At 47.4% G+C, this 18,808-nt stretch overlaps 4 non-coding genes and 1 pseudogene across 4 annotated transcripts; 1 reads left to right on the top strand and 4 right to left on the bottom strand.

Annotated features, from left to right (window-relative positions):
• Positions 1-7,358: 7,358 nt before the first annotated feature.
• Trnah-gug lies at positions 7,359-7,430 on the bottom strand. The gene has a single exon. It is a non-coding gene; the product is annotated as a tRNA-His (tRNA).
• A 914-nt stretch (positions 7,431-8,344) lies between these two features.
• On the bottom strand, positions 8,345-8,418 carry Trnan-guu. Its single transcript has one exon. It is a non-coding gene; the product is annotated as a tRNA-Asn (tRNA).
• Positions 8,419-9,194: 776 nt separating this feature from the next.
• Positions 9,195-9,358, bottom strand: LOC121142529. Its single transcript, XR_005879571.1, has one exon. It is a non-coding gene; the product is annotated as a U1 spliceosomal RNA (small nuclear RNA).
• Positions 9,359-11,447: 2,089 nt separating this feature from the next.
• LOC101835050 lies at positions 11,448-11,600 on the top strand (annotated as a pseudogene).
• A 6,651-nt stretch (positions 11,601-18,251) lies between these two features.
• On the bottom strand, positions 18,252-18,323 carry Trnah-gug. The gene has a single exon. It is a non-coding gene; the product is annotated as a tRNA-His (tRNA).
• Positions 18,324-18,808: the final 485 nt, after the last annotated feature.

The following is an 18,808-nucleotide window of genomic DNA, read 5'->3' as shown; positions in this document are numbered from 1 at the left end:
AGACTGTGACTAAGTTACAGGGTAACGCCCGGTTGGAAGACACAGGGAAGAGAGCGCCTTGGGGTTAAAATCGGCACAAGCCTGTAATTCCAGTATTCCGGCGTCGGAGGCAGGAGGATCTCTGTGAGTTCGATATCAGCCTGATTTATACAGCAAGCTCCAGGCCAGCCAGAGCTAAATAAAATACAAACAAAAAGGTTTTCATCCCTAGGGATTCTGTCCTGAGGTTTCGGTATTGAACTGTAGCTTTCGAGTAAGAAGTTTTGAGAAAGGGTTCCGATGTCTCAGCAGCGCAAAAATCATTTTGTGTGAGAACAACTCGCGTTACTTAATGCTCTCGCCAAGATTTTCACCGAGATACTCTCTAATAAGGAGCAAAGGCGGGGGGTGGGTCTCAGACAAGAGCTCTTCGAAGAATCCAGGTTTGACTCTCAGCAACCACATACAAACTCCCTTCCGATCTCCACTGTCCCTTTGGGTCCGAGCTGCGTCCTAAACAATGGCAGGCGAGGTCATCAAACAAAACCCTTGTAAACTTTTACCAGTTGATTTTCTCTCAACTATCTTTTGTGACAAATTATAAGGCGAAAGCCTGAACGCAGCCCCAAATAATACAAACTATGCAGCGTAATTCCCTGCATTTGTGGAAGTCGCAGGTTATCAGCACACCCCGTTTGCGCTGAGTCTCTAGAAAACCCCCTTCGGATAACAGTGTTTTCCCTGCTGGGTAAGTGATCTTTTCCACCCCCAGCCCCGACACAGCCCCACGAGCCCTGAGATCTGAACACACGACCACGGCCACACATGCTGGCGGAACTTCCCGGACACACGCGATTCCCCTGAGCCCATCGACCGGTGCTCTCTCCCACACGCGGGTGCGGACATGGCAGCCTCATGCACCCCCAATTTCCATCGACCTCACTTCGCTCTAACGCCACAGACAGCTTCGGCTCTCAAGCAAACGCCTCGCTCCTGGTCCGGAGCTCCTATCTCCACCTGTCTTACCGCAGGCTTGTAATACCTACGTTTAATTTCCCCAGAGCTGTGCTCAAATGACAGTCTCCTTCTTCCTCTTAGGTGAGTCTTGCATTGCATCTTGCTTCTCTTCCATCTCTGAAGGGACCCAGAAGAACAGCGAAGTTCACCTGGGAAACAGACAGCAGGAGACTGTTAAGAATACTGTCGCAGAGGACCCGAGTTTAGTTCCTAGCGCCTGCGGGATGGCTCCTAACCGTCTGTAAATCCTTTTCTACAGATTTGTTTGGAGGTGTGATTGGTTCCGGCATTCAGGGACAAATAACTAAAGTTTGGTCATTTCATGTCCCTGCGCTTCACTTGCCCATAGCCAGTGACCTTCGTGATTTTCTGTAAGAACGTTGAGAAAGCCCCCTCTGCACCTAAAGGCTTAAGTCTTAGTCAGAACATTAACATCCTGAAAAGTTTGTGGTTTATTTCCTTTCCACAAATGCTGGTTCCGGAGCAGCTCCAGAACCCCACTTTCTAGCTACACTTTGTCAACCCAACCCCTGGATCCAATCTCCAGACTTGGTTTTAAAAACTTCATGCTTCTGGGAAGCTGCCAATACCTGATGAGAACCTGAAACTTGAAGCAGACTTAAGGGGAGCCTCAGTGGCTGTGAAGAATTTAAACAAATCACTGAGGTTTCCTGTACCTAAATTTCTGCATTTTGAAGCAGGCTAGGTAGGTAGAAGTTCTTTCTTTGCAGGTTGTCCCCAAATGGCTCCTTGCATTTACTTTCTATAACAAAATATCTGAGAAAAGCAACTTTAAAAAGGTAGGGCTAAATTTGGCTCATAGTTTGAGGCTACAGTTACCAGGAGCCTGTGGCCGTGGGCCCCACTATAACATTGTAGCAGGAGCCTGTGGCCATGGGCCCCACTATAACTTCCAAGAGCTTCCTCCTTTGTACTCAATGCAGAACCCTTTTCTGGCCTTCCTGGGTGCTAACCACACTTGTGGTGTAAAGGCATGCATGCCGTTGAGACACCCTTACACATACATCTTTCAAAAGTGTAAAAAAGAATCCTTCCACAACACTGGTCCCATCACCGTACCAGGCTTTCAAAAATTGCAGATTCTTTTGTGGTAGGATGGATTAGTAAATATTTAAAATTGCCCTCATCTGTGCTCTCTCTATATGATGCTTATATTGTAATATATAATATGTAATATGTAGCATAACAGATATATCACACATACAATAAAATCTGAAAAAGCAATTTCTAAATCAAAGTATTAGCTTATTTTTATGTTTGGTAACATATGATAAATTGTCCTGGAAAGAAGAGAAACAAGCCATATTCTTCAAAAAAAAATATGTGTATGGAGGGAGAGAGGGAGGGAGGGAGGGAGGGAGGAAGGAAGGGAGGGATGAAGGGAGGGAGGTAAATCTGTGACTGGGACGGAATACACGAGAGGAGAATAATTCAATTTAGACATTTTGCCTGCGGGCCTGCACATATGTGCATCACGCGTGTGTTTGTTGCCTGCAAACCAGGTCCTTTGGAGCAAGCAGCTGTGAGTCACCATATGGGTGCTGGGAACTGAACCTGGGTCATTCTACAAGAACAAAAAGCACTTTTAGCCTCTGAAACGTCTCCCCAGCACCTCGTTCTCATTCTCGCTTTGGGAAGAGAGCAATTGGCATTGCAGTTTGGGGGTAAACACCCTGAAAGTGATTTGATGGGTAGAGTGGAGTTGAGAGTTCTGCTTCCACTGGATTCCCCTGGATAGCCCATAAGCCTGGCTGGTTCTTGGTGCAATCCTAGGGTTGCATTCTTGTGTTTGAGACCTTAAGTGTGCGTGACCACACCTACGAGGGTTCAGGAGGGAGGTCCTGAATCAAAAGGGCTTTCCTGACCAGTGAAAGCTCCAAATCCTAGCCACCAGATACTAGGGAAGGACAACATATGATAGTCTCTTTATAAATAAATGTTGAAAGTAGGGATTAGTTGTAAATGGACTTTTTTTTCCCATCCTAACTGCCAGTTCCTAAATAACCACTGAGGCTTATATTGAATATAATTGCTTGGCCAATGAATCAGGCTTCTTACTGGCTAGTTCTACATACAAGTCAACCCATTTCTGATAGTTTATATTTTACCACAAAGGGTCATGGCTTGTTACCTCATCACATCCTGTCTTCCTGGCAGCTACACGGCATCTCCCTGACTTTGTGGGGTTCACTCCTACACACCTTCTTTCTTTCTCTACCTCTGTTTGGATTTCCCGACTAATTAGCTGTATTCTGCCCTTTCATAGGTCAAAACAGCTGTATTCACCAACCAATAAAGGCAACACATATTCCAAGTATACAGAAAGACATCCCACATCAATTAGAAACTGAAGACTAGGAGGTGTCCAGTGTAGTTAGGTTCATCCCCAGCCCCTACAGCCTCTGTTCTGCTTGCTGGCACCTTTCTTCTTCTGGGGTCCTGTGACCCTCTGGGCTCTGAAGCCAGGTCACAAGGAAACTCCCCTGGGCCCTGTTCCAGCCTAGCCTTGTGCACAACTCTTCTTTGAAGCCTTGGGTTGCTGGTGGAGATTCAGGTGTGTGGTGAACATCATCTTCAGGTTCCTTATGTGGCTTTGGCTCCAGGGAGCAACTGGCATGCTAGCTCCACTTCTCCGGCCACCTCACTCCTTATAGCAGGTGGTCATCCTAAGACTGCCCTCGCTCTGGGTGGAGACTCAGCCATCACCCCTCCCTGACTAGATGCTCTGCTCTGCATTGTGCTTAGGGAGGGAAGAAAGCAAATGGAGTTCAGCAGAAAAAAACCTTTCTGGTTTTTAGACACTAGACACTGTCTACTTGTAGAGACTTAGGAAGATGAATGTTGCAGATTCCTGGATCTAATGCTAAGGGGAAATTTGTTTCTTGCTGCTACGGGCCAATGCCCAACCTACTCGCCCAACCTAGTGACAGCGGTGGTGGAGGTTAATCCTGGCGTTTCAGGACTGCACTGGGTGGGGAGCTCCTGGGCATTCCTTTTCTGCCTCACTACCTAGGTTCTGTCACTCTCTCCTCCTGTCCACACCCTTCCCTTCCTCTTTTCTTCCTCTTTATGCATCCCCCTTCCCTCTGTCTCTTCTTATGGAAAATGATTTTAAAGCAAACATTACTGATAGGAAAGCAAGCGGGTGCCTCTCAGGAATCTTTCAAGTGCTAGGAAAAACGCTGAGGGGGCCAGGAGAAAAAGCCCGCACCATCCCTTGTGGATTCATTCTTGAAAGTGAATCTCCACCTTGTGCAACTCTGGCTGCCATGTAAAGCAGACATGCTGCTGTGGTTCTAGGTTCTTCTATAGCGCTAATTTGCTTGAGAGTGGAAAAGTGTGCCAGAGATTTACAATGACTCCGGAGCCCGGGACGAAGTTTCCAGGGAGGAGGAGACAAAGTGTAATGTGTAGGGAGCTCAGCCACAGCAGCCTGATGAGAAAGGCGTTTACACTGCTAAAACCTTTGTGGGCTTCCATTGGTGATGACCCCTCCCTGCCCTGCCCTCTGCTTCCCCTCTCTCCTTTGGAAGACCTGGGTACTCATGCCTAAATCACAACTGTCGCAGCTGTGTTTAGGAGTCACAGAATAAAATCTATTTCACAGCTAATGTCTGGCTTTAGCTTTGTCAAAAGCAGTAAAAGTAAGCTTTTGTTACATAGTACTAATCCCACAGATTCCAGAAAAAGACCACTGAGGTAAATCATGGCTAACTGGATTAAAGCATAAAGCATATAGCATGAATAATAATAATAAAAAAACAGAGACAGATATTGGTGTTCAAGCTGAAGTTCAGAAAAGCAAAGAGGTCAGCCTCTAGAGAGTTCTTACCTCTACCAATGCTCAGACCGAAAGGGTGATCCTCAGGCTGCTCCCAACTGCACTGAGCTGTCTCCTGCTGCCTTATATTCCTCTCTCCACCCAGCCATATCACTCCTGTCTCCACCTCCCTAGTGTTGGGATTAAAGGTGTGAGCTCTGTTTCCCTTTTAGACTGATTCCCTCTCCTGTAACCCAGGGTGGCCTTGAACTCACAGAGATCCATCTGTCTCTGGCTCCTTAGTGTTGGGATAAAGGTGGGCAACACTAAACTATCTGCTCTCTACGGTAACTAGTGTGGCTACCTTTGCACTCTGATCTTCAGGTAAACTCTATTTGTTAGATCATAAACAAAATACCACCACACCCTGCCTCAAAAAACAAAACAACGAATAAACAAAAACCCCTTCTGAGCTGAATGTTCATTCTGGCCATCCTGTTTTCCTTTTATTTCTCTTACTTGAGTGAGGAACCACACTGTGGTCTTGTTGTCTTCATCTTGACAGTCCTCATTGGAACCTCCCTGATCTGCTACATTCCCTTAAACGTTCTAAGTATGAGACCTCTGTTTTCAAAGCCACAAGGTCTCATTGTGGTCAGAGCAATATCAACTATCCACTGAACAGCAGATAAAATATTTCTTCAATGAGCCTGGCAGGGATGGCTCACTAGTTCCTGTCTGCAGGGTCCTCCCTGCAGGTAGAGGCGAGGGAGGGGGGGCACGATCTCGCATCAGATCTGGCTGAGTCACCCCCATGTGGAGGTTACAGGTTAGAGACAGGTCGCTAAACTCTAGCCATGCTCAAGAGGTAACACTGGGCCTCACAACCGAGCCCAAAACTCAAGTCAGGCTCAGGAGCTTACACTGGGCCTTGCATCCAAGCCTTTCTTAGGCCCAACACAGAGACACTCTGATGATGGATCACCTGGGCTGCTTGTCTTCATTGGTGTCTGGTCTTTTACTTTCTGAAAACACACAAACTTTTAAACGGTGTGTGTGTGTGTGTGTGTGTGTGTGTGTGTGTGTGTGTGTGTGTGTACAAAGGGCTGCTTTCAAAAACTGACAGCAGGCCTTGTTGCCAATGTAACTTCCACACAACTCACTGAACATGGAGAATTTGAGCTAGTGCATATATAAAGACTTTGTATGTTCTAGTTTTTTGGGGAAGGGGAAGGCATTCTGCAAGCTATAGAAAGAGAAATGTGGATACCAACAGAGTCATAAAAACTTTGAACTACAATCTGTCCTACCTGCAAAATATGCAAGGACAATGAAGCACAGAAATTGTGGAAGTAGCCAACCAATGTCTGACTTCACTTAAGGCCCACTCCATGAGAAAGGAACCCTCACACCCCACAGTTGGGTAACCAAGAACCAGAATGGATAGATGGGTAGTAGTAAATAGCCCAGTAGTAGATAGGCTAGAGACCTATGGTAAAACCAAACACTACTGGTTTAAAAACAGAAGCATCAATAAAATGAGTCCTAATGATATTCTGCTTATCCAGGCATCATCAGTGAGGCTTCTTCCAGCAGCAGATGGGAACAACGCAGAGACCCACAGCGAGAAACTTTCCAGAGAAAATCTAAATGGGAGGTCTCCATCGAATTTCTCTCCTTAGAGATCAGTTTAGCCTATGGAAGAGGAGGCAGAACGATTGTAAGAGCCATAGTCGATGGAGGACATGGGGAGAACAAGGCTCTGTGAATCAACTAAGCAAGGAGCATATGAGCTCACAGGATGAGGGCAGCAAGCATGGGCCTACGCGGGTCTGCACCAGGTCCTCTGCATACATGTTGTAGCTATTAGTTTAGTATTTCTGTGAGCTCCTGACCATGAGAAGGAGTGGGTCTCTGACTCTGTGTCTGCTCTTGGGACTCTTTTCCTCCTGTTGGGTTGCCATGTCCAACTTTGATGAAAATTTTTGCTTCATGGTATTATATTTTATCTTGACATAGTTGGCTGTTCTTTTCTTCTGAAAGAAAGCAGGTGGATCCAGAAGGGAGGGTAGGGGAGGAGGAAGTGGCAGGAGCAGAGGGAGGGGGACTATAATCATGATATACTGTATGAAAAAAGAACCTCTTTTTCAATTAAAGGAAGGAACTGGAAGATTATACTCTATGAAATATAGATATGGACTTAATATATATGGTCTTGCCCTCATCAAAAACAAAACAAAAAACAAGCTGGGCAGTGGTGGCACACCCCTTTAATCCCAGCACTGGAAAGGCAGAGGCAGGAGAATCTCTGTAAGTTTGAGCCCAGCCTGGTCTACAGTGTGAGTTCCAGGAAAGGCTCCAAATCTACAGAGAAACCCTGCCTTGAAAAAAAAAAAAACAAAAATTTTACAAATGAGACAAAATTTGGGGTGCAGAGTTGCTCAAAGGCAGAAAGGTGCTTAGTAAGCCAGAGGTATTGAGACTGCATGATTGACAATGAAGACTCCATGCCCCAATACCGAACGAGGAGGTAATGAGGCATGGGGCGAGGGGGCAAGAAAGCAGCGCGTCAGACAACAATTGCCGTGACTCGGATTCGAACCGAGGTTGCTGCGACCACAACGCAGAGTACTAACCACTATACGATCACGGCGAGCCACGCGCCCGACGACGTTGTCTGCTGGCGCGAGCCTTAGTCCAGTTGAGCCGGCGCCGACCCGTCTCTGCCGGTCTCGCAGGCTTCGGAACCGCCGGCGCCAATGCTCGCCAGTGCTCGCCAGTGCTCGCCAGTGCTCGCCAGTGCTCGCCAGTGCTCGCCAGTGCTCTGGCCTCGGTTGGGTGATGAGGGCAGTGCCCACTGTGCAGTCCGTGGGTCGATGCCGCTCTTGCTCTTGCAGGCGCAGTGCTTTCCCCACGCTCGAGAGTCTCGAGGCCTCCATCGCCCCCTCGTCTCCGCCGCGGCCGGAGCTCCTGCAGGGGGCGAACTGCTGTGGGTCCTCCCGGAGCGCCGCGCAGCAAACCAGCCGTCCGGAGGCTCCGTGGCCGCCGCCACCTGCAGAGACCCCGGCGTCCCCGCCAGTCCCCGGATTCCCTACCACACCGGCCGGCCCTGCCGGTCTCCGCGACGTATTCTGTCTGCGGTTCCCACGCCACGTGGTTTCCAAAGTAAATTGGTTCTAGGGTTTTCTGATTACGGATTAGCTTGCGGTCACCCTTCTCGCGTGCATATTTCTAACCAGTGGTGTAACGTTTACCTGTTTTATGAAAATTTGGTCCGTTTCTGTGTTTTGGCGACAAAAAAAATCGCCTCCTTTATTAACAAAGGATTCCCACTCTACCCACTCCCAAATAAACCAAAGATAGCAGGAAGGGGTTATGTGCTTCCCTTTCGTCCCAAAATAATAATTGGCTTTGTTGCAGAGGACAGGTCTTACATGTGACAGGCAAGGCCCAAGGATCGTGTACACAAATTGGGGTTTCGCGGATTTCTGAGTAGAATGTAGAAATGTCCACTCCTCAGCTGACTCAACAAATAGACCATCATAATTAGAAAGGCTTGCTAAAAGTCGTCCCTGGGTGGGCTTGAACCACCAACCTTTCGGTTAACAGCCGAACGCGCTAACCGATTGCGCCACAGAGACGGTGAAAAGCACCTTGCGGTGTCTCCTTGGTGAGCCAGGCATCACCACGGCCGACACACCTGGGAACCCAGTCCTCGAAGCCAACGGGCCCGCGTCCGGCGTAAACCATCAACCCCGCAACCTCTTCCCAAGTTCGCCCGAACGTTGTGAACGCGGCACGAGCCGCCCGCGTCTCCCGGACGCTGGGACCCCGCCTCCATCCCGAGGTCGGGGCCTCCGGGACGCTGGGACCCTGCCGCGGGTCGGCGGTCGGTCCGGGCGCCCAGCAGGACTCCGCGAAGGAGCCCAAGTGCGCTAGGGTCCCGTCCTTTGCAGACCCCGAGCACGGACGCGCGAGGAGCTGGTCACCCCAGGGGTGTGCTGGAGCCTCGGCGCGGCGCGCGTGGGAAAGCGGCGAGTGCGGCGCCAGCGGTCAGGGAGGCCAAACGACGGGGAAAGCCCGGAGGAGCCCCAGGACGAATCCAACAGAATGACGGCTATTAAAAGAGGCTCCAGCGTCTCGAACTGGGCCAATGTTCAAATTTAGCCAACTTTCTTATGGAGACCACAATATTACTTTCTAATAACAGTAAATACACGGAAGCAGGGAAAAAAAATAAAAACAAAAACAAAAAAATTCCCCCCAGAAAACTACGTACTGAGCCCAAACCTACTGCATGTTAAGTAAGGGAACTAATTGGGAAGGCGTGGGAGTGTAACCACGTTTTCCATCCCGCAAACTTCTGCAACAGAAAAGTAACTTCCGTAAGAAGGCCTATTTTTGCTACAGCAAATATCAGGGGAGAGCGCGAACGCAGTCCCCAACTACCACAAATTATGCAGTCGAGTTTCCCGCATTTGGGGAAATCGCAGGGGTCAGCACACCCCAAGTGCAATGGGTGGGCCTCGCCCTGGGAAAACCACCTACGTGATCATGGCATCTCCCCTGCCAGGTAAGTATGCTTTCCCCTACTCCACACCCGACTCAGACACACCGGCCCTGCGCTCTCAACACACGGTCACTTCCACTCGCGAGCTCCACGGCCTCCACCGACGCGCGCCCCAGCCCTGCGCTACGCCCACACCCGCCGACCCGCGCTCCCTCCCACGCCGCGCGCGAAAGCCCTCGAGTTCCCGCAGCGAGTGCGGACTCAGCAGCCCCTGCGCGACCCTCATCTGCATAGACCACGCCCCCGACTCGCACCCAAGGGTGACCTCGCACCCCTCCCTTTGTCCGCTTGGTTCGGTGAACTTTCTTGCTCGAAGAGAGCTGGATGGAGAGTTGCAGGACCAGAGACAAATCATCCCGAAGTATCTCGAACCCCTAAAGAGCCGCTGGTTGCCCACCCCTATGGCCTAACAGCCTTGTCACTGGCTCTGCCAACACGAGGTCGTCGGGCAGCTCGGAAGCCAGCCCTAGGCAGAGAGGGGTCACCCTGTGACTGTCTGCCATGACTTGAGGGGTCCCTGCATCTTAAGTGGATTTTTGCTTGTTATTATAGTAGACAAAGGAACGTTTCTCTGATCTGAGGAAACCTGCAAGGTTCTTATCTCCTGTCAGAGGGATTCCACTAAATCTTTCAAGTCTCTTAGCCTCTGTTGAATTTTACCATTAGGTTTTTGCATCTCTGTATTCCTTGTTAGAAATGAGGGCGGTGAAGACTCTTCTTTCTGATACTGAGTAACTGTCTCTTCACACTCATCCGAATCTCTCTGCCCTGTATGTTCTTTCTCATCTAGCTGCTCCTCGGTAGGTGTGGAGGTTTCTGTCACGCTGCTAACCGGTTCAGGGGGAGATATTTTCTACTGTCCTGAGCATACGCGGGGTTACATCTTTGCTTCCCCAAGCTCTGGCACAGTTCTGAGACACCTGCAGTGGTGGCTTCTGAGAAAGGGAGGGATCCTTACAAAACTTTCAAACTCTAAAAATGTCTGCACCTGCTTCTGCTTTACTTCAGCTCTCCCGGCTATTAAAACATACCCAACTAAACATACAACCATCTGACTAGTAGGTCTCTGTCTCATATCTCTAGTTATATACATTTTTACTCTCGAGGTTAACTCGACTCTCTTTCTCATCCGGCTCATATTCCTCTGTTTCACATCTATAATTATCTGCATTTTTTGCTCCAGAGGCTAACTCACTACATTCACTTCTTTATTATCTGACTGACATTTCTCTGTCCCAGATATACACTCTTAAGGTTAACTAACCACACTTTACTTCTTTGTCAACTGATTAACATCTTCCTGTTTCCAATCTACAATTATGTGTGTCCCATGTCTACAATGACATACAGTTTTACTCCTGACTTAATGCCGTTCACTCACTGAACCTGACTTTTTCTGCGCCCTTCTTCCCAGACTCCGTGGTGCCCACACTCCTCTGCAGCGTCCGCCGCTTCTGTCCCCGGCGCTCAGACCTCACATTCCGGTGCCATTTTGTCGTGGTCTGGTCTGTACTAACCCCACGCTGCAAGAGCCATCTACTCCGAACTGATGTCTTTGGGGCTGCGATCGGCCCAGCCGAACCACCCCGGTCCAACCCTGAGTGGGGGAGTGGGCCTAGCTGTCCAACGGCGCTAAGGATGAGACAGAGACATCTGCTTGTAACTTACATTTTTTGTTGTTTTAAAAATATTTACCCTGGCCCGGCATTGGTGGCACACGCCTTTAATCCCAGCACTCGGGAGTCAGAGGCAGGCGGATCTCTGTGAGTTCGAGGCCCGGCTGGTCTACAGAGCGAGTTCCAGGACAGCCTCCAAAGCCACAGAGAAACCCTGTCTCAAAAAACAAAAGCAAAAATATATTTACCCTGTGGATAAGCCATATTTAAATAGGCAGGGCTGCTTTCATTATAGACAGACTTACTGTCGTCATGCAAAGAAAAAGGTATGTCTACAGCCGAGAAGACAAGGATGGCTTCACAGTCTGCAAAGACAGTGCCGGGGTTTGCAAGCTGACCAAGGCGGCAGTTGGCTTGAGACCATAACGGTTTCCTAAGAGCGTTTCCTAGGCTCTCTTTTCCTCTTCGGCCGGCTGAAGGCAAGATGGGTCACCAGCAGCTCTAATGGAGTCACCTGCGGAAGTTCGTCCAGGACTCTCGCGCTTGCCACGTCTGCTCAGACCGCCACGGTCTGAACATGTGCCGTCAGTGTTTCTGTCAGCACGCAAAGGACATAGACTTCATTAAGTTGGACTAAGCAACCTTGAATGGACTATTCAAGACTGTCTACCCAGTGAACCAGATCATGCTAGTCTTTGTGCATAAAGAATAAAAACATAAAGACCCTCAAAAAAAAAAGAGTATTTCCTAAAGTTAGAAAGAGCAGTGAGAGCCCATCAGTGATTAAGAGCACTACCTGATCTTCCAGAAGTCCTATTGAGTTCAATTCCCAGCAACTATAAGGCGGCTCACAGCCATGTGCAATGAGATCTGGTGCCCTCCTCTGGCCTGCAGGTGTACATGCAGGCAGAACATTGTATACACATAAAAAATTAAAATCTTTTTTAAAAAAAGAGCAGTGATCTACTGTACATGGGATACTTGGACTTGTACAGAGGAAATTCTCTAAGTTGCTGGGCAGCTTTTACAAATCTCATTCTCCTGTGATAAGTGGTGACTGACTTATGACACAACAAAGATAGTCCTGTTGTGCCCAAATTCTGAACCCCAAAATCACCAAGAGGCCCATTTCGATGCAAAAGCAAAGAGTCTTTTATTGTAGGTTTTTAACGAGCTAACCCCACTAGCTCGGGCCCTTCACCCCGCCACCATGGCGAATGGCTGGAGAAAGACCCCAAGCAACCTCGAGGCAGGGATCTCAAAGGGCAGCATAAGGGGAGTGTCTAGGGGTATGAAACAGTCTCAGGGTTGGTGCGCTTCCAGGTTTGGGTGACCTGCCGTGTGTTGATTGGTCAACTGGTTGTTATGGCCCATAGGCCCCCCCAGGGCGGTTGCTATGTTCTGCATGTCACTGTGCAGAATTCTCACTAAACAGCAGCTTGATGGGAAGGTCTGTCTTGATGTCCATCTCTCTCGTGTCTCTTGTCTCATTCATTCCAGGTTCCCGTGGGCTCGAACCCGTTGTGCCCTGCAGGCCACGGCAATCTCTGTTCTGTACCATATGTCTGACTCCTTCAGAGACTACAGGAAAATCAAGGTGTCTGCTGTTTGGCTAGTTTATAGAAACTTTGGAAGGTGGGATCCTGGATGGAGGAAATATGCCATTCAGGGTGTGCCTTTGAAGGTTACAGGGAGAATGAGCTCTGTAAAAATTTTCTAACATAACTTGTAATACATTCCTCAAAATATCTTTTTAGGTCTATAAATATCATCTTAGATAAACAACTTAAGCTTTTATGTTTTCTAACTTTATAAACTTTTCATCTTTTATGTAAGTTTCTTTTCTGAATTTGGTAATAAGGAAAACTGTAACTCTAACTATCTAGTCTTTAAACTCCTCAAAGACCCAAAATGATAAACTATTACCTTAGTAAACAGTAAGTAGGGAGCAAGCAACCTCGAAAACTAAGAAATGACAGAAACATCTGGCTACCTGGATAGTCACCAAGGTTCCTCTGTGACTTTGAGGCATCCATGTCTTGAACATCTAACAGACTATCCTGTGAAGAAGGAATTTTGAAAGACTGTCCTACCTTGTCTTAGCAAAGTTCAGCAGCTGCCTCCCTTTGTGTCCTGCTTCTGCAGTTCAAACAGTGTACTGTTAGCAGTCAGGGCAAGAGCGGTTTCTTGTCCAGTGGCTCACTTTGCCACAATAAAAGCAAACTCCATATGGAGGTTCTTTAATGCCCATCATCCTTTTTGAAGTAAATTGTTGCTGCCAGGAGCAGATTTATCTCACTGTCATGAAAAGCCTTAGGTTATTAAATATCTTAAATGTCATATTCTGTAGGTCTCTGAAGTGTGTGAAGACTCTATAAAATATATCTCTGTTATCCTTGAAAACATACCTAACTTGACTATACGTTTGATTATTATAGATAACTAACTACTAACTTGTATTTCTTTATGATACATTACATTTTTTTTTTGGTTTTTCAAGACAGGGTTTCTCTGTATTGTTTTGGAGGCTGTCCTGGAACTCACTCTGTAGACCAGGCTGGCCTCGAACTCACAGTGATAAACCTGCCTCTGCCTCCTGAGTGCTGGGATTAAAGGTGTGTGCCACTAACGCCCGGCTGATACATTACATTTTTAAATAAGCTACATAGGTACAGTACCTTAAACAAGGTACTGAATATGTACATGGCATAACAAAAAGTCTTAAATTTGTATCAATACACAAAAATACCTTAAACAAGATTAGAAACATATATAAAATATAATAAAATAACCTTAAATGTATATCAATATACAAAAATCCATACCAATATAAAATATTTAAGACTAGTAATTGCTCTTTAGCTTAAAAGTTGATTCAATAATCTACTCTTTCTCCTATGATTTCTATATGATATCCCTACTTTTCCCTTCAGAAAGAGATATCTAATCTCCTTTGCTCAGATTTCTCCCTGACCATGACCAACAACTTGCAACCAACCCTCTAAACAATGATAAACACCCATAATCCTTTGAATGACAAAAAGCTTTAACTCTTGGGAATGTGGGCATCATGTTCTCTAGACTGCTTCCTGTTGTCTCGGGACAGCAGCATCTCTACAGAACCCTGAGAAAATCCAGATAATGCCCAAGTCATGGGAGAGCTAGATGTATCATTTGTCCTCCAGTCTCTGTGCAATGGGAAGTATGGGGCTTATCTGAAGTCCTGGCTGGAATAGTGCATGAGGTTGACCCATCTTGGCTAGTTGCTTTAAAGTTGTTCTGGATGTGGAATTTTGAGGAAACTGTAACAGAGATACTCTGATCACCTGGGCTGCTTGTCTTCATTGGTGTCTGGTCTTTTACTTTCTGAAAACACACAAACTTTTAAACGGTGTGTGTGTGTGTGTGTGTGTGTGTGTGTGTGTGTGTGTGTGTGTACAAAGGGCTGCTTTCAAAAACTGACAGCAGGCCTTGTTGCCAATGTAACTTCCACACAACTCACTGAACATGGAGAATTTGAGCTAGTGCATATATAAAGGCTTTGTATGTTCTAGTTTTTTTGGTAAGAGAAGGCATTCTGCAGGCTATAGAAAGAGAAATGTGGATACCAACAGAGTCATAAAAACTTTGAACTACAATCTGTCCTACCTGCAAAATATGCAAGGACAATGATAGCACAGAAATTGTGGAAGTAGCCAACCAATGTCTGACTTCACTTAAGGCTCACTCCATGAGAAAGGAACCCTCACACCCAACAGTTGGGTAACCAAGAACCAGAATGGATAGATGGGTAGTAGTAAATAGCCCAGTAGTAGATAGGCTAGAGACCTATGGTAAAACCAAACACTACTGGTTTAAAAACAGAAGCATCAATAAAATGAGTCCTAATGATATTCTGCTTATCCAGGCATCATCAGTGAGGCTTCTTCCGGCAGCAGATGGGAACAACGCAGAGACCCACAGCAAGAAACTTTCCAGAGAAAATCTAAATGGGAGATCTCCATCGAATTTCTCTCCTTAGAGATCAGTTTAGCCTATGGAAGAGGAGGCAGAATGATTGTAAGAGCCATAGTCTGGGCTGGAGAGATGGCTCAGAGGTTAAGAGCACTGGCTGCTCTTCTAGAGGTCCTGAGTTCAATTCCCAGCAACCAGATGTTGGCTCACAACCATCTGTAATGAGATCTGGTCTTCTGGCCTGTGGACATACATGTAGACAGAATACTGCATACATAATAAATAAATAAATCTTTAAAAAAAAAGAGCCATAGTCGATGGAGGACATGGGGAGAACAAGGCTCTGTGAATCAACTAAGCAAGGAGCATATGAGCTCACAGGATGAAGGCAGCAAGCATGGGCCTACGCGGGTCTGCACCGACGGTCCTCTGCATACATGTTGTAGCTATTAGTTTAGTATTTCTGTGAGCTCCTGACCATGAGAAGGAGTGGGTCTCTGACTCCGTGTCTGCTCTTGGGACTCTTTTCCTCCTGTTGGGTTGCCATGTCCAACTTTGATGATAATTTTTGCTTTATCTTATTATACTTTATTTTGACATGGTTGGCTGTTCTTTTCTTCTGAAAGAAAGCAGGTGGATCCAGAAGAGAGGGGAGGGGAGGAGGAACTGGCAGGAGCAGAGGGAGGGGGACTATAATCATGATATATTGTATGAAAAAAGAACCTCTTTTTCAATTAAAGGAAGGAACTGGAAAATTATACTCTATGAAATATAGATATAGACTTAATATATGTGTTCTTGCCCTCATCAAAAACAAAACAAAAAACAAGCTGGGCAGTGATGGCACCCCCCTTTAGTGCCAGCACTGGAATGGCAGAGAGGCAGGAGCCCAGCCTGGTCTACAGTGTGAGTTCCAGGAAAGGCTCCAAATCTACAGAGAAGCCCTGTCTGTCTTGAAAATACAAAACAAACAAAAAATTTTACAAATGAGATAAAATCATGAAAACATTTTTTAAAAAGTCTGTGAAAGAACAAAGTTGGCCTGTCAGAGTGAAAGAAGGCAGGTGGGGAACCCTCACACTCTGGGCTTTTTGCTGGCCTTGAACTCACAGAGATCTGCCTGCCTCTGCCTCCCGAGTGCTGGGATTAAAGGCATGTGCCACCACTGCCTGACTTAACATTTGATTTGAGGAGTTAAGGGCCAATAGTATTCCATCAAGCAGGCAGGTAGCTAGGCAGGGGGCAATCTTGCATCAGGTCTGGCTGAGTCACACCCACATGGAGGTTACAGGTTAGAGAGAGGTCGCCAAACTCTAGCCAGGCTCAGGAGGGCCTGGCAACCGAGCCTTTTAAGGCCTAGCAGTTACATAGTTTATTAAAGTACCTTTCCAAAGATGGTAAAAATATTATGCTTTCACATGATGACTGACTGGCAAGAAGCCTCAGATTGTGAGGGTGTTGGCTCTGGCATTATGTTGACAACAAGCGGCACATCATCACTATGTCACTAGTTATGAGACTCAGTGCCTGCAGGAGCTCCCCTCTTCAAGCTCTGAATGCATAATCTCTTCTCTTCCTCCCTCTTACCTCTCTCTCTCTCTCTCTCTCTCTCTCTCTCTCTCTCTCTCTCTCTCTCTCTCTCTCTCTCTCTCTCTCTCCCTGGCTCTCCACTCTCTCCTCGCTCTCCTTCCTCTCTCTCTGTCTCTCTCTCTCCCCACTCTCGCCTCCCTCTCCTCTCTCTCCACTCTTCTCTCTCTCTCCACTCTACTCTCTCTCTCTTCTCTCTCCCCCCTCCTGCTCTGCTCTTACCCCCTTCCTCTCTCTCATGTCTCTTTCTCTCCTCTCGCTCTCCGCCACTGTATAAACTATGACTGGTACTCTCTATGGCTCCTGCTGTATCTTGCTGGTCCTGCTTCCTCTTTTGCCTTCGCCGTTTTTTCTAATTTCTAAACTTTTACAAAAGACCAACAGAAGGTGCCTGCAGACAAGCCTGACCCCAAGTTTAATCCCTGAGCCCACATGCTGGAGTGGAAGGAGAGAACTGACCCCTTCAAGTCACTGCTACCCCACAGCATGCTGGGGTACATGTACTCACAAGCACTTGGGAGCTTACACAAAGACATGAACATAATTTTTAAAAGTTTTAAAGAGCCAAGCTGGGCGGTGGTGGTGCATGCCTTTAATCCCAGCACTCGGGAGGCAGAGGCAGGTGGATCTCTGTGAGTTCGAGACCAAGCCTGGTCTAACAAGCGAGTTCCAGGACAGGCTCCAAAACAATACAGAGAAACCCTGTCTCGTAAAAAAAAAAAAAAAAAAAAAAGTTTTAAAGAGCCAATCAAACTGTTTTCTGAATCAGGCAACATCTTCCTCAGTCTTTTATACTGTGAAATTATTGCATCACTTTTTTTTCTTTTTCTTTTTTTCTTCTTTCTTTATTTATTTTTTTGTTTGTTTGTTTTTCGAGACGGGGTTTCTCTGTATTGTTTTGGAGGTTGTCCTGGAACTCACTCTGTAGACCAGTCTGGCCTCGAACTCACAGAGATCCTCCTGCCTCTGCCTTGAGAGTGCTATTGCATCACTTTTAAAAGTGTGTGTCAAATGGTTTCAAGTTAATTTCAAATAGCCTATAAAATGCCTATTTTGTCACAAAACTAATACAAGTGTTTCACATCAAATGCTTAAACAGCACATGGAAACATGATTGATCTCAGTCCTGGCACCCATGTTCTGATGAGCAGCAGTTTTTGTTAAGCGTACTCGTTGGTCTCACCTCTCAATGGGGATATGGAGAATGAATCCCGGGGGTATGTAGTCATGATTCTCGGGTCTCCTTGGTCAGGATGTGTGTGTGTGAGTGTGTGTGTGTGAGTGTGTATGTGTGTGAGAGAGAGAGACAGAGACAGAGAGAGACAGAGACACAGAGACACAGAGACAGACAAATAGACCGACAGAGAGACAAATAGAGAGGGAGAGAATTTTCTCCTGTTGATTATCATATTCTATGGAAATTGTAGTCTTCTTGCTTATTTAGAATGGATATTTTTATACAGTAATTATTCATCATGTAGATTTTACTCTCCCCAAAAGGTGGTGGAGGGCAGGACATACAAAACGAGATTTTCCACTTGTGTTTTTCACTAGGACAAAATACTAGTTAGGAACATTCAGGCCTTTGTTATCATACCAACACCCAAATTTGGGGTGGAGAGTTGCTCAATGGCAGGAGGGTGCTTAGTAAGCCTGAAGTCTTGAGACAGCGTGATGGACAATGAAGACTCCATGCACCAAACTGGGGCATTACTGAGGGCAAGAAAGCAGCACGTCAGACAACAATTGCCGTGACTCGGATTCGAACCGAGGTTGCTGCGGCCACAACGCAGAGTACTAACCACTATACGATCACGGCAAGCCACGCGCTCGATAAAGGCTACTGCTGGCGCGAGCCTTAGTCGAGGTCAGCCGGTGCCGACCCGTCTCTGCCGGTCTCGCAGGCTTCGGAACCGCCGGGGCCAATGCTCGCCAGTGCTCGCCAGTGCTCGCCAGTGCTCTGGCCTCGGTTGGGTGATGAGGGCAGTGCCCACTGTGCAGTCCGTGGGTCGATGCCGCTCTTGCTCTTGCAGGCGCAGTGCTTTCCCCACGCTCGAGAGTCTCGAGGCCTCCATCGCCCCCTCGTCTCCGCCGCGGCCGGAGCTCCTGCAGGGGGCGAACTGCTGTGGGTCCTCCCGGAGCGCCGCGCAGCAAACCAGCCGGAGGCTCCGTGACCGCCGCCACCTGCAGAGACCCCGGCGTCCCCGCCAGTCCCCGGATTCCCTACCACACGGCCGGCCGTGCCGGTCTCCGCGATGTATTCTGTCTGCGGTTCCCACGCCACATGGTTTCCGAGGTAAATTA

The sequence above is a fragment of the Mesocricetus auratus genome, unplaced genomic scaffold (assembly GCF_017639785.1).
Source record: "Mesocricetus auratus isolate SY011 unplaced genomic scaffold, BCM_Maur_2.0 Super-Scaffold_100009, whole genome shotgun sequence".
Taxonomy (NCBI): domain Eukaryota; kingdom Metazoa; phylum Chordata; class Mammalia; order Rodentia; family Cricetidae; genus Mesocricetus; species Mesocricetus auratus.
The sequence above is the reverse complement of the archived record's forward strand: the minus strand, read 5'-3'. Positions and strand labels throughout refer to the sequence as shown.